This window comes from Eschrichtius robustus, chromosome 17 (assembly GCF_028021215.1).
Source record: "Eschrichtius robustus isolate mEscRob2 chromosome 17, mEscRob2.pri, whole genome shotgun sequence".
NCBI classification, from domain to species: Eukaryota; Metazoa; Chordata; class Mammalia; order Artiodactyla; family Eschrichtiidae; genus Eschrichtius; species Eschrichtius robustus.
In genome coordinates this window covers 74,356,682-74,372,678 of record NC_090840.1, presented here as the reverse complement: position 1 = coordinate 74,372,678, position 15,997 = coordinate 74,356,682, and the positions used below count along the sequence as shown (strand labels likewise).

At 45.1% G+C, this 15,997-nt stretch overlaps 1 long non-coding RNA gene across 23 annotated transcripts in view; it reads right to left on the bottom strand.

The window, feature by feature from the left end:
- LOC137751561 (uncharacterized) overlaps positions 1-15,997 on the bottom strand; it is a 379,806-nt gene that overhangs the window by 100,606 nt on the left and 263,203 nt on the right. For 21 of the 23 annotated variants that reach the window (XR_011070852.1, XR_011070845.1, XR_011070857.1 and 18 more), the window contains 2 exons: positions 12,408-12,606; positions 11,178-11,299 (listed from right to left, as the gene is read on the bottom strand). This is a non-coding gene — a long non-coding RNA (uncharacterized lncRNA). Of the gene's footprint in view, positions 1-5,546; positions 5,795-11,177; positions 11,300-12,407; positions 12,607-15,997 lie in introns of those variants that run through there. The other 2 variants (XR_011070863.1, XR_011070865.1) reach the window with 2 other exon arrangements.

The following is a 15,997-nucleotide window of genomic DNA, read 5'->3' as shown; positions in this document are numbered from 1 at the left end:
AGACAGAATCAATACAAGGTTTCCATAGCAAAGTTTGCAGAACATTGAGGTAAATAAGAGTGTGTTTTCTGCACGCTTTTATCAGAAATATCTGCTTCAGGTTTACGAGGCTTCCTTCCCAGTCTGTCTCTTTCTGAGCATATAAAATGTGCTTTTAGGGCATGTCTTTACTGATTGCAAATATCACAAATGGGAGTAATGAGATTTCTAAGTTCCCCCCCCCCTCCAAAAAACAAAGCTATTTAATGATTTTAGAGACAGGAAGAGGGGCCTATTATCCTCGAGAAGAAAACTCCAGTCAGCCCCAGAAAGAGTCACAATCCCTTTCAGACTGCACACCATCACCCAAGACAACAGTCTGATAACTGAACGGTATCAAAAGTCTTGGCAGAGCTAGAGGAGAGGGCTCAGGATAAAGGGAAAGAAGGGGAGATACAGGGGGTCCTTCTGTGCCACTCACTACTCTTGCTCTGGAATGATCCATAGCGCCTGACATGGATGCAGGCCGACCAGGATTTGAATTCCAAACCTGACACACGGGAGCTGTTCGATCATGGGCAGGAAGTTCCTTAAACTCTCCTGGCCTCAGTTTCATTTGCGGAAGGACAAATAGTATCCTATAGTTGGAATAAGCAGCACTTGTGGGAACTTCGCAGGAGACAGTGGTGATGCTAATGTAAATACAAAATAATAATAATAACAACAACCATCATTTACTGAGTGTATCATTTGTGTCAAAAGTTGTTTTAAATGCCTTTAAATATAGACTCACTTTATTCTCAAAACAAACTTAAGAAGTGAATTATTACTGTCATTAGCTCCCTTAGAAAACTGAGACTCAGAAAGGTTAAAGTGAAAAGGCCAAAAGTAGAATCCAGAAAGCCCAATTTCAGGGTCTGTACTATTATCTGCTGCCTCTACAATGAGGTTGGAAAAATAAGTAGGAGTTAGATCATTGCATTAATTTCCTAGGGCTGTCATAACAAATTACTACAAATAGAGTGGCTTAAAATAACAGAAATTTATACCATCACAGTCTGGAGTCCAGAAGTCTGAAGTCAAGGTGTTGGCAGGGCCCTGCTCCCTTTGAAGGGTCTAGCGGAGGATCCGTCCTTGCCTCTTCCAAGTTCTGGTGGCTCCTGGCAATCCTTCACTTCCTTGTCTTTATAGGTGTACCACTCCAATCTCTGTTTCCATCTTCATCTATTCTGTGTCTCTGTGTGTTCTCACCTCTTCTTGTAAGGACAGCAGCCATTGGATTTAGAGACCTCAACTAATTACATCTGCGAAGACCCTATTTCAAAATAAGGTCACATTCTGAGGGTCCAGGCTGACATAAATTTTAAGGGGACACTATTCAAGCCACTATAATCATGAAGCCCATAAGTTCTAATCTTATCTTGTAGAGGTTTAAAGTGACAACAAATTATTATTATTTAGTCAGGGCTCCTTGGGTTATAAGTGACAGAAACTCAACTGAAATTGGCAGAAGCATAAAAGGAATTTATGGGCTCAGGTAACTAAAAAGTTTAGGTATAAACTTCAGGTATAAAAAAGGTCAGACATATCTACTTTCAGGAGCCCAAATGAATGCCTTATCTCATCTCTCACGTCTAATTTCTCTTGTGTTGCTTTCTCTGAAGCAGACTCTTCCCAAGAGATGTCAAGGTGGCTTCCATAGCTCCAGAAATAGGATTGAAAGGACAAATGGCCAGGTCCACATTTTTATTTTATTTTTTATTTTTATCTGCAGTTATTAGTAGTGCAAAGTTAGTAAAGATTATATCCTATCTTCTCATCAATTCCAGATGAAGGACATCTTTTTCCCTAAGTTTCTAACAAAAGTCTAGGGAATGAATCACAGTGGACCAACGTGGATCACATTACATTCTTTAATCATTGTAGTCAGAGGAGGGGATATTCTAATTAGTCTGAATACATGCCCACCCCACTCAGTCACCACTCCTGTGGATGATTCCAGGATGGTCCCCCAAGGAAAAATTGGGATATTGGACCAGAAGGTAGGGTAGGTACTGGATAGGCAAAAACAATACATTCCAATCACAGATTCAAAAGACGAGAGTGACAGAGTTGAATAAACTTGAGTTTGCAAAAGAAAGCATACAGGTGTTTTCTATTACGTTCAAACTTGCATCTCTAAATCAACGTGTTGCAAAGCAAATGGCACCTGAACTTCTATAGCACAATGATGGTCAGCAACATGTTACTCAGCACTGAACTATCAAAGTTCCTCCAGGCTCATCTACACATCGCCCCAGTGAGACTGACTTCTCCTTGTAGGCAAGGATTACGATCATTATTGCCTCTTTGTCTACTCCAGCTCAATTGCATATAGAGCCCTAACCTCCAGAGCTTACATTTTACTTGGGGACATAGCCTCTATGACTTACACAGGAGACAAAGAGAAATGAAATGAGACCAAATTCCAAAGAAGGGACTCAGCTTAGCAAGATGTCTGAACTAGACAAACACTTCACCCCACCCTGCACATCTTAAATTTTTCCCAGAGTCAAATCCAATTAGAAGAAATGGCACAGGAAAGGAATGGTCACATGATTCCTCCTGTAGATGACTATTATAAAAACCTGATTTAAAAACAAACAAACAAACAAGCAAACAAACTATTTAAAGGCTTTGGAAAGCATCCAAAAACAGAAGCCAGAGAAGACTTTAATTCTGACAAAACCACAACTGTAAGGGGAAAGAATTGGGAATTTGTGGATTTCTGACCCGTAGGTGCTCCACAACCCTCAGGGCTTCAACTGTGAAAACCCGAAGCCTCTGTGACCCAAGGTGCCAGAGATCAGAATATAGGGCTAGGAAAGCAGGTGAAAAATTAAAGAGGAATTCCTGGCAATGAGAGAACCACAGAAGTAATGAGATGCAAATACTGAGTGTAATCTCTGCCCAAATCCCTGGCTGACACTAAACTCTGCATTTATAGAAGAGATTCAGAGGGGCCAGGAAAAAGCGTGCAGAGATCAGGAGGAAGCCTACTCTTTAAAGGTAGAGCTGCAACGGGTGAGATCTGTGGGTTTCTCTGGGGGGTTTTGTTTTGTTCTTTAACTCCGTGTATGCCCAATTTTGCACAGCTTGGGTAGCAGAAAACTAAAGTTTTATGGGCTTGACGTGGCAGGAAATAGAACCCGAGATTAGCAGACAAGCCAGAAAGTAGGGGAGAGTCACAGAAGAAAAAAATAACTACTGAAAGTGTGAGTCCCATTGCTGCCCAAATTCTTGGCAAATAACCAACTTACACAGGCACCTGGGAGACAGACCCCCAGAGAGCCACACTAAAAGAGCAGCAGTGGGAAGCCATACGAATAGAGCAAAAATATCAGGTGCTACATACCTTTGAATCCAGGCAGGTCGAGAGCTTACTATAACAAAAATCCAATAATCCTCAGAAGAAGACAACGTAATACAGATTTACTATTATGCATTATCTACAATGTCCAGTTTTCAACCCAAAATTACTACACGTGCAAAGAAACAGAAAAGAGGAATGCATACTCAGGTGAAAAATTCAGGCAACACAAAATGTCATTGCACGGGAAAGGATGTTGTAATTATCAGACAAAATTTCAAAATAAGGTATTAATGAAGGATCAGATAAAGAATGAAGGAAACAACCAGCGAATATGTAATAGAAAGATCAATAGAAACTCTCCAATCCACACAATAGAGATTTAAAATATTGAGGAAAAGTAAACAGAAGCTCAGAGACCTGTGAGACAATGTCAAGCATGATCCAACACGTGTGTAATTAGAATCCAAGAAGAAGTAAAAGATAGAAGGGGGAAGAAACTGATTTGAATAAATTATGGCCCCAAACTTTTCAAACTGGGTACAAATAGGGTAGGGGAGTGAGCCTTCTCTATATAAACTCAGATCTCCATCAGGATGGAATTAGCCTCAGGAACATTTGACTCAAAGGCTCACAGCTAAAGGATAGTCTTATAGGTCATGGCCACTGCTTTCCGAGGGGAAAGCAATCTGGGAGTCAGAAAAATCTAACTTTGAAAGCTCAAGTCATTCCTTTTACCTGTTATGTGACACTGGTTGAGTTAGTCCATGTCTCTAATCCGTAGTTCCCTCATCTGAAATATTGAGATCATGCTATGTAGGACATCTTGCCATACTGTCCTGAAGTAGCATATGTGAAACATATATAGTTTAGTAATTTTTTTACTAATATATTTTATCTCTCCCACCAGAATACAGATTCCAGGAATGTGGGGACTTTTTTGTCTGATTGCTCACTTTTATATCCCCAGAACCTAGAACAGTGGCCAAGGTATGATAGGTACCCAATAAACATTGGTTGGAAAGAGACATGCATGACTTTATCACAATGAATGAACTGCCAACAGAGAGTCTGGTTAGTGTAGACACTCCATGAATGTTATTTTCCTGCCCTGTTTTCCTTTCCTCCCACATTCCAGGAAAGGCATCTGCCAGTTACTGTGAGACTAAGTTCACAGCTCTGGACCCATTCTCATCCCAGTCAAAATAACATGATTATTTGGCTGAGCGAGACAGGAAATGACCAATAGCCACAACTAATGGCACAGTCCCTGGCCAGGGAGACAAAAGAACAGCTTCTGTGTAGCGTAAGCAGCAAGGAGCCACAGGAATGTGAGACAGAAACATTTTTTAATGATTATTTTTACTAAACTGATACAGCTTGCCTTCCCGTTATTCTTTGATAAAACTGACACTCAACTTACACGACTCAAATGTGACTTAGTCAGCCTGAATTCTCCTTGCTTCTACACCCACTTCTTCTGGGGAAAGGGATAAGTCATACTCAACAAAGGAGAGAATTCGAGTTCCTCATCTTTAGGGTGTCACAGAACTTTTCCAGGACCTGATGAATATTATGGATCCTCTACCCAGAAAAAAATATACATACAATGTTTTGCATACATTTTTAGGGGGTTGAAGGACCCCATCCTTCAGAGTCGTGAACCATGTGGTCTGAAGCAAAGTGCTCCATTTTACAGATGAAAATACCAGGGTGCAGAGAGGAAAAAAAAATCTAGCCCAAGGTCACGTAATACGGTCACTTATAAGAAATAGCTACAAACCGACCCCCCGTAGCTTCTAATATCAAGACCAACGTAATTTTCATTACTTAATAACTATTTTGATTTTTCATAAGCAGCCAAAATATCTGATGATCATCTCTGATGAGTCAGGTGTGTGACTCAGCTTGTTAATATCCACTTTGGTGGGGAAAGTATGAGTAGAAAATAATGACATTAGGGTTTGTACCTGAGAAGAATGCAGATTTAAATCTTGACCCTCCTCTTAGCTGTGTGATCTTGACTCATTACTGAGCATTTCTGGGATCGTGTTTCTCTTGTCTGGAAAATGGAAGTTAAGAGAACCTACCTCACAGGGCTGTGGTCAAGATTAAATATGATAATGCTTGTAAAGCATTAGCTGTTATCAGCAGTAGTAGTACTTTTATAATTTTAAAGCAGTTTTCAAAATGGAAGTACCAAATATTTTGAGTGATGACAATATCATAGGGATAAGTGTCCAGTTATCTATAATATAACTAGTCAGTTCATAGGAGCACTAATCTCATAATATTCAATAGGAAGAGAATGTTTCCATCAGGGTAGGCTGTTATCTCCTGAACCAAATAATCTTCCAAGGCTCGAAGGCTTGCAACAATAGAGATTTACTTCTTATTCACACGACTTGCCCACCAGAAGTTCCACGGTGCGTCTATTCCAGGGCCCAGTTGTGGAGCAGATTCTATCTAGAACATAGTTCGGCATCAGGTCAGAAGGGAAAGAAATGCATGACAAACCACATGCCGTCTTCGGCCTAGTAGCAACATATATTGCTTCCACTCACACGTCACTGGCCAGAGCAAAGCCACATGGTCAGGCTATATATTCATGGGGTATAATCCCACCTCCATTATGGTTTACAAATCCCAATTTGTGAACCATAATGCAATCTACCTTGGTCGACGGGAGCTGCTCTCTGCAGAGACTGTCCTAAGTCATGAAATGTGACTATGGAGCTGAAATACTCAAGTCTAATCAAAATGACCAGGTGAGGAAAAAAAAAAAAAAGAGTCCTCAGAGGACACAGAATAAAAGCCAAAACCAAATCAAAATGGTCCCAACTAGGCAAATCTGAAAGAAGTTGTTTAGTAAAAAGACCATAGTCTGCATGGAGGCTAGAAAAGGGGGGTGGGGTAGGGCAGTGTAAACCATGAATGTCACCATCACTGCTCGGGAGAGAAGATTCTAATCATTTGGCCAGAGTTATCTTGGTGTGCTTGGCAGGCACGTTTTTGCCGTGGTGGTATCTGTAAATGGGGTCATAATAATACATACCTCTCAGAGCGTTCATGGGAATCATTAAGTGAAATAATGATTGTGATGTACTTAACACAGTGCTTGGTTCGTGTGCTCATTAAATGCTAGCTGAAAGGGATAGAGATAGAGATAGAGATAGAGACACAGACATAGATATATTTCCCATCATATTTGGGGTCTGGACCCTGCGAGACTGTGAGCCTCTGTCCCCAGCTGACCCTGGTGCTGCCTTCTGTCACAAGGTGGCCTGGCCTGGAGCCCTGACATCTATATTGTGCTTCAACATTTGCAAAGTACATTCCCATCCATTTTTTTCCCATTTAATCCCTACAAGTCCACACAGCCTGTATGTGCAAAGTCCCACAGGCTGTAAGTGGCAGAGCCAAACTCCAATGCTGATTTCATCTGAGGCCTTTGGGCTCCAAATTCTGTGCTCTTTCTCCCAGGAAATTCTGCCACATCCTTCGATCTCTGTCTCTCTCTCTCTCTCCTCACCCTCTCTCTCTGCCATAGTTACTTCAAAGGGACAATAGTTGAAAAATAATGATACTCAGCCATCCTATTTTTCATTCAGGGTGTGCATCTCCCTCTCAACACTCCAGTGTGTCTGACCCAAGATGTGACTGGCTTTGGGTGGTTTGGGTCCCAGTTCTGGGCTCCATATGCCCTGGCACAGAAGGCTGGGCCTGCTTCTCATTGTAACAAGGTTGCACTAATTAGCTGCATTTGATTTTGCATATGGAGCGTAAATGCAAATGAATGCAAAGCAGTATGCAAAGCAGCAACATCCTGGCTCCCCAAAAGAAAGAGCCTGCAATACTGATGTCATGACAATGTATATTAATAGTCCATCCCACCAAGACATGCTGTTTTTTCAAAAGGGGCAGGCATTCGGGTTTTTCTTTTGGGGAGGAACAGTAGTGACTTTATATTGAATTCCAAGTTTATGATCCTTGACAAGAAGCCTATTGGCCACAGTGCTATGTTCTCTATAGAAGATTCTTGTAGGCAATGGGGTTTGTTGGAAAGAGGCACAGGCTTGGGAATTGAGCCATATAGATTGTGATTCAAAGTCCTGTTCTTTGCCTGGTCTGAGACCTGAGTCTCAGTCTCCCCAGCTGTACAGTGGGGTTAACCAACCTACTACCTACAGAGCTGTCGGTGAGGACAAAATGAGACAAGAGGCGCCTGACACACAGTAGGTGCTCAGTAAGTGTTCATTCCCTTCTTCACACTCGTTCCTTCCTCCTTCGGGAGTCTAAATTGGCAAATAGAAGAAGTAAAGAGGGCTTGTCTTCTAATCCTTGCTTGCCCTGCATTGCTTGCCATCCCATTTCATGATCTTTCTAGTACAAAGCTGTATCACAGACCAATCATTTTTAACAAAGACCCTATGACCTCTTAGAGTCCTCCAAACATGAGTAGATGACTCTGTCCTGTGCCCCAAAGTACCATCTCCTGCAAACAATAGCAGCTATTCTTACAAAGCTGGTGAATTCCTCCACTTTCTAGATCTAGTTCAAGCATCGCTGTATCCTGGAAGCCTTTCATGGGGTCCCTGAGAGACTAGGGGCTCCCGTCTGTGCCCCCAGAATGCCCTGTGTCCCTTCCATGGCTATGTTCTGTCACTGCAGCTTGCTCACCTTTTCCCCTAAATACACTGCTTGTTTCTCACGATGGGGACTATTTCTGAATCATCTTTGCATCCTTAGCCCCTGGAACAGGGCCTGGCAAAGAGAAGACGCACAGTATGTGTGGGAGGGAGAGGGAGAGGGAAGGCGCGGGGGAGGAAGGATAAAAGGAAAGAAGCATCACCACATATTTAGCTGGAGCCAAGCACACACACACATGCAGTTACTCCTAACGAAATCCTGATTAAAATCAGACAAATTCTGGAAATGCATGAACACCTGAGCTTGAGTTCCCTGCCACCAAGTCCCATCCCAGAGCAAAACGAGGCCACAGGGACACAGATCTGCTCTCAGGCGAAGACCTCACTCCCACGCAGGCAGTGTGGGGATAGAGGGGCTTCTGTTTAGGGCACCGAGCCTCCCAAACCAACCTCATCCATTCAGCTGCACATCTGAACATTCTAACTATATGTTAAGGATTCATATTCTGTAACTGGACCCTCCAGCCGGATGCAAAATAAGTGGTGGCTCTTGATCGGACAGCCTGAGGCCCGCCCACGGGGAGGGTGCACGCGCACACACGCACACACCACTGCCACGTGCACACGTAGCGGTGATTATGTGTACACAGACCTGCCTTCACACTATACACGTGTACATAATGCACGCAGACTCTCGTGTGTATGCACAGACTCACCTTCATACTGTCCGTTCACAGACACATGACACACGCACACAGACACAGGCACATGTAGGTGTGCTCACGCGTGTGCACAGAGCCGCCTTCACACTGTACAAACACCCTCAGAGGCACACATTTAGAGCTCCTTACAGGCAAGAGACACACGCTCGGAGACTAGCTTTATCTTCCTCTTTGGTTCCAAACACACAGGCACCACTCTTGATGGTTACTGGCATTTCCGAAACTCCCCAGAAACTGCAAAGGCAGCCCCAGAGTGCCCCACCTGCCCGAGCCCACGGCTCTCGGCCTCCTAGGGCTCCACTCCCAGGAGGCCCCCATCCCCCTTTGAAGGCTGTTAAGAAATAAACTTCAGGGCCAGAAGGCAGAGGTGTCAGCGGAGTGACCTGGGTGACCAACAGGAAGGAATCTGTTTGCCACCCTCACCAGCATTTTTCCATGGTGAGTCTGGGGAGACTGAGACTCACTTTGCAAGTGAAGAAACTGAGATGAAGGGAGACGCCCGGGGCCCCCAGCAACAGCCTCCCGCGACCTGGGGCCAGCCTTGCTCCCCGGCTCCGAGCTCTTTGCAGAATAAGCTCTTAGGAAGACAACAATCCAAAGATCTAGGGTGAAATTTCTCAGCCCCAGAGGCTTCTGAGAACCTCTCCACAGGAGCCTCAGGGAAGGACACGCACTGCCCTCCCCTGCGGGGAGAATAAAGGCTATCATTCCGCCCTGCTGCTGGCAGGAAGCTCAGTGGAAGGAGGAGAGGGTAGAGGAAATTGAGGAGCAAATGAAGGAGAAAGAGAAGGAAAGGGAGACATAGAGAGAAAGAGGGAAAGACGGGAGGAAGGGTAGGCAAGCGGGCAATTTACCTTAGAGGGAAGAGTGGGTTCTCCATGGAAACAAAAGTGCCTGTATGTCTTAAGATGCCACTAAAGAGGAAGACTGTAAATTTTCCACCCAGGAGGCAGGGATGATTGCCGGGCTTTGACACCTGAATTCGAAAAACATTCCTATCCATCACCATAGATCCCGGCTCCCACCTAGGCCAGGTGTTGTGGGGACGATTAATGGCAGGCCTCACATACCCTATTTTATCTTAAACATTCCTTTTAGACAAATAATATTCTGGGATCATTTTATCTCTTCCTCCAACTGAAAAGAAAAGAAGGGAAGGGTAAGCTGGGACGAAGTGAGAGAGTGACATGGACATATATACACTACCAAATGTAAAATAGATAGCTAGTGGGAAGCAGCCGCATAGCACAGGGAGATCAGCTCGGTGCTCTGTGACCACCTAGAGGGGTGGGATAGGGAGGATGGGAGGGAGGGAGACGCGGGAGGGAGGGAGACGCAAGAGGGAGGAGATATGGGGACATATGTATACATATAGCTGATTCACTTTGTTATACAGCAGAAACTAACACAACAGTGTAAAGCAATTATACTCCAATAAAGATGTAAAAAAAAAAAAAGAAGGGAGAAACGGAAGAAGGAACAGAGAGATATGGGCAAAACGTATGTACCTACCACGACACCAGGGAGGGTCTTTCATCCAGACAAAGGTGCTGGAGGTGGACGGACTTAAATCTGAAACTCAACAGCCCTTGTGCCGAGCAACAGGGCCGGGGGTCCCTCCTCACCCTCCGACCCTCTTATCTGGGAAGAAGAGGTAATTTACCCCACACTCTCATGGGGTGGTTCTACACACCTAGTTTATATACGGCTTCTGTGAAAGAGCGTGGTGGAGGGTCAGGTGCAGTGAGCCTGCCTAAAATGCCTTTCCTTCCCTCCCACGTGGAGCATATATGGAAACATATATATGAAAGCACTCCCCACTTTCTTCAACGTAGAAATCCCTCTTTCCCCAGAGATAACCTCTCTCCTGACGTGCGGTTTCTCATTCCCTTAAACGAGAACAGCAGTCCTTACAGTCTGCTGTTCGGGAGCAACCACAGCCTGGTATATTCTCCGTTTGCCCCCAGTCCCACCCAGATCCATTCGCTGTGCCCGAGGGGGCTGACCCCCAAAAATGGCATCTCCCGGTCTCCCTTGCTTTCTGGTCTCTGACCAGGCTCAGCCAGTAGGAGGGCCTGGAAGGAGACGGGAGGGAGGAAGAGAGAGAGATTGGAGTACTCACTTCTCCCCAACTCCATCTCTGCTGTAGTTCTGTGGTTCTGGGGTTCTGAGGTGGCCCCCTGATGAGACTCCAGCCCCCCACTGCATTCCTGTAGCAAACACTGCTGCACTGCTTTGGAAACTCCCACCTTGGTAGTTCCTAGAGGCCTCAGTACTTCTTGGTTCCTTAACTCTTCAAGGTTGATTGTATGCTCATAACAAACCACCCTACAACTTACCGGCTTGAAACATTAACCAGTTCTTTAATTCATAATTCTGTGGGTTGGTGATTTGAGCAGGGCTCAGCTAGGAAGATTTTCTGCTCACAGTGGTCATGGCTGGAACTAACTGATACATTTGTAACCAACTGATGTTCACCTGGGGGCTGGCTGGTCCCGGATGGTCTCACTCAGGTACCTGGTGGTTGCTGTTGGCTGGTGGTTGGGTCTTTCTCTCCAGGAGGCCTCCAGTAGGCTAGTGTGGGCTTCTTTTCATGATATCTGAAGCATTCCAAAAGGGTGAAGGCAGAAATTGTAAGGCCTCTGGAATTCACTCCAAGTCAGTTTTGCCATAATCTATTCGTTCAAACAAGTCACAAAACCAGCCCAGATTAAAAGGGATGGAAAATAATTCCTTTCACCTGGATGAAAGGAGCAGCAAAGGAAGAATACGTAATGGGATGGGAGGAATTTGTGGCCATGAAACAATCTATCACACCTGCCACCTCTATAAATGATTCTTTCCTTTCCTTCTCTTTAGAATTCCAAGTGTGCCTTTTGTTTCCTGCTGGGACCCCGACTGGCACAATATATAACATTATTTATGACATCATACTCTACTTTATCCTTCTTCAAAGTGCTTTTTATGCTTAACATTACGTTTTTGAGATTCATCTGTATTTGCCACACGTAGCTCTAGTTTATTTATTTTCACTCCTCCATCATACTCCTTGTAGGAGTTTATTTTGTCCATTCTCCTGTGGATGGACATTTAGTTTAGCAGTTTTTTGCGTTATAAATCCTACCTTACTCCTTTGCACATGAGACTTCTCTGGGGAGTATAGTTAGGAGTAAAGTTGCTATAGTGTAAGACTGCCAAATTACTCTCCAAAGTCAATACGGTCTTTGATAGAACAAATAAAATCTGAGAGCTGGACGAAGTTGAAAAACTGGGTTCATTTTACATTATGCAATTAGCTGTGTTTTGCAGAACCGTAGCAATGGCTGGTTGGAATGAACCTCCCACCCAATATAAGAATCCTTTCAACAGTGTTCCCAGGAGATGGTCAAACAATCCTTGCTTGAACTCTTAAGAATACACAGGGGAAGCTTGTTACTTTAACTGTGATTCCCTCTGCAGAGCAAGAATAATTTTGGAAAAAGAATAATCCTTTCCTCTGGCAGTACAGCCAAAGCCCAGGGTGTATGGCCTAAAGGAGAAGCAGCAAGAGATGATGAAGTTAGCAGAGGAAGCTGGGGGAGGCCACAGGGGGACCGTTCTGCCCTGGCACGGAGGGCATACTTTATCCTGAGGGCAATGGGGAGTCAATGAAGGAAGCTGGGCAGGAAAGAAGCAGGTTCAGATTTGGTTTTCAAAAACTCAGCCTACCTGCAGTGTCCAAAATGGAGGCAGAGGGACCAAAGAGAGAACAGTTACGGTGACCCTGCCGGGAGATGATGCTCAAATGAAGAGATATTAAGGATGGAGAAAGGAACTGGCTTTCAGTGGTTGAAACTGGGATCTGGCATAAAACTTCCATTTGGTACTTAAGTGCCCTGCTCACCTCCTTGAACTTCTGTTTCTTTATCTGTAAAAAAAAGGATAATGATAGTACCTATTTCATAGGGTTGGTATGATGACAAAATGGGATCTTACATTTAAAGAGCTTAGTGTCTGCCTCATATTGTGTGCTCAATTAATGTTGGCTATTCTTCTCATTGAAAAACCATCGTCAAGACTACAGAAGTTAGGGTAGGTTAAATTGCTATCACTGAGAGACCCAGAAATGCATAGGGTTAAAACACTGCAGTTTATTTCTTATTCCCATGACGGTCCAAAGAGAGCGTCTTTGATGGCTAGACAGCTCTCCCCACGTGGCGATTTAGGGCCCCGGGTGGCTCCGTTGTCACCTGGGACCTTGTTGTTCTCTTCCTCCAACCTGAGGAAGCAGAAGGAGGTCCATCCACTTATTAAAAGCTCTGCACCTGGGTGTGGGCACAGCACTCCTGTTCACACACCATTGGCGAGAACCAGTCACGTGGCCACACCCAGCCGCACAGGAAGCTGGGAAATGTAGTCACTGGCTAAGAAGCCCCTTCTCTCTCCACGTCAGGCTGCTGGCATTGCAGGCTGCAAGAGTCTTTCTTGTGGGGCTGTCTTGTCCATGGTAGGATGCCGGGTGGCATCTTCAACGTCTATCTCCTAGATGCTAGTAACACAGACACACCTAGCTCATGGCAAACAAAACTATCTCCAGACATTGTCAAATATCTTCTGGGGTGCAAACTCACCCCCTAGTTGAGAACCACTGCTCTACAAAAGAAGAAGAAAATACTGGGGGTGGGGGCGGGGGAGGGCAGCTGGCCACCTCTGGAGGAGAGCGAAAATTCAAACGAATAGCTTAGCTCAATTCCTTGTTCCCTCTAGAATGTGAGCTCCCCAAGGCAGGGGTCTTCTCTATTTTGTTTACTGCAGAACTCCCACCCCCCATCCTCTGCACCCAGAGCAGCACCTGACCCCTAAAAGGCAATCAATACATAGTTGTCAACTCCATAGTTGTCAACCGGATGTGCTCTGTAGACTGGACCAACATTCACCATTCAAACATACTTTGGGTGCTTTCCATGAAGCAAGCCCTGTGCTTGTAAAGGATGCCCCCTCTCCTTGTATCAGGAAATATCATTAATAATAATATTAATCATCATTTTAAAAGCCCAGATCCACTGGAAACAGAATGTCACATGGGATCTGCCCACCCCCACCCCACCTCTGGAGATGCTGAGCCCCTGGTACCTAAAGGAAAGAGATTCCAGCTCAGGCTGCTGTTCCACGGCTGCTGATTTCATCTTCCTGAAGGACCTCCCAATGCCCGAGCTTTGCAGATCCCCCTGCTATGCCTGCTGCCAAGTTATTGCATTCTCTGGCATTGGGGCCAGATTTGGAGATGATCAACATTCATATATTCATTCAACAGATATTTATTAAGCTCCTACTACGTGCCACCCATGATATTAGGACCTGGATTCAGAGCAGTTAAATCCAGTGGGGAAAAGGACTTTTTTTTTTCCCCTGCTCTCAAGTTAGTCACAGAGATACAGAAAAAGTAAATAGACTTCGAAACAGGAGTGGTAAGTCCAGTGGGACTGGCCAGGAAGGGCTGACTGAGATGAGTTTCCAGTGTGAGTAGTTGGGAGCTCAGCAAAAACTTTGTTAAATGAATGAATGAATAGGTGAGAGACAGGGACATCCAAGCTGAAAAACACCAGGTGCAAAAGCAGAGAGACGTGCAAAATCACCAAAACTGTCAGCAGGGAAGTAAGTTGCTGTGGCTGGTGTGTGCCAAGGTTGAGAGGGTAATACCAAGAGTAACGATGATAACAGAGAGATAGTTGGCATTTCTCGACAGCTTCCCATGCGCTTGGCACTGTTCAAAGGGCTTTAGTCATATTATTTCATGGAATACGCACAACGTTATTAGCCCAACTGTACCGATGGGAAAACTGAAGTCCAGCGAAGCTAAGAATTTGCCCAAATTTGCACAAGTGGCAGAGCTGGGATTCCAACCCATGCCAGAGTCTTCACTCTTCACCTCTGGATCTTGGGGAGGGTTTTGCATTTCACAGGAAGTCTTTTGACCTCAGTCTTGCAGGTAATGAAGAAGCCAGGAAAGGAGGCCACGTGGTCTTTGCTCTTAAACACCTCACATTCCGCGAGGAGAAACAGGCACGGGCAAAAGCCTTTAGAGTCTGCACAGGCCATGGCAAGTGCTGGACCACAGGCATAGACAAAGAGGCCTGTCTCCCCCACCTCTGCTCCAAAATGAGGGCAAGTTGAATGTTCATTTGACTAACCGATGAAGGCTTCATGGAGCTGGTGTCACTTGAGTTGAGTCTGGAGGGAAGAGAGCGCATTCAGGCAGATGTCACCGTGTATCCAAAGGCATGAAAACTGGAACCTGCAGGTGTTGGAGGCGTTTGGAACAGTCTGGAGGAGCAGGGTGGGGAGAGGCAGGAACGGCATATTTTCCACTTGGAGCTTGTCTGTGGCCCTGAGTTCAGGCTTTAGGCCTTGAAGAAGCAGTAGCCAGAGGGCTCCTCCAATGCTGGAGAGGGTGACCCTGCGTTGCTTAAGATGGTAGAAATGAAACTCATGCAAGAAACCCCTACAGAAATGCTACAAGCTTTCAAAGTGCTCGGCAGCTGTTCAGCTGAGCACCTGGGCCCCGTAGAAGACAAGGCTGCTGGCAACCGAATGCACTGATGGACCCAAGAAACGTTTCTTTCCTCTTCTCTTTTTTCAGTTTTTACAGGAAAAAAAAGTCCCTTGAATCTGGCTAATATGAGAAAGTCCACTGAGGGCACTTGAAAAAGCAAAAGACGAAGGGGGAAAGAGCCTGAGATCAAGTCCGAGCCTGAGATCAAGTCCTTGCCTGGCTCTGACCACCTGCACGTTCATCGCACCACCGCCGCCTCCTGAGGAAGTCTACATTTCCCAGCCTCCCTTGCAGCTGTTTGGGGCCGCGTGACTGAGTGTTGGCCAATGGGGTGTGAGCAGAAGGCAGGAAAGTCACTTCCAGACCTCACCCTTTAAAATATCTTACAAGACCCTCTTGCCTTCTTTTTTCTTCCATGGCAATGCTGGGGACCACATGCTCCAAACAGTGCGTGGATGGAGGAGACCCAACTAACCCCAACAGGACTGCAACTTGAGCAAGAAATACATTTTATTTGTTAATTCACTAACATTCCAGGGTTCCCCTGTCCCTGCAACATTGATCCTCCAGTGCTTCTAAAAGTGTGGTCCACAGACCTCCAGCATCAGCTTCACCTGAGAACTTCTCTGAAATGCAAACTCTCCAGCTCCATGCTAGACCTACTAAATCAAAAGTTCTGTGCATGGAGCCCAGAAACTCTCTTTGGGGATTTTGATGCAGCCAAAGTCAAGAACCACTGGTTTACTCTATATGCTACTGTGTGGCC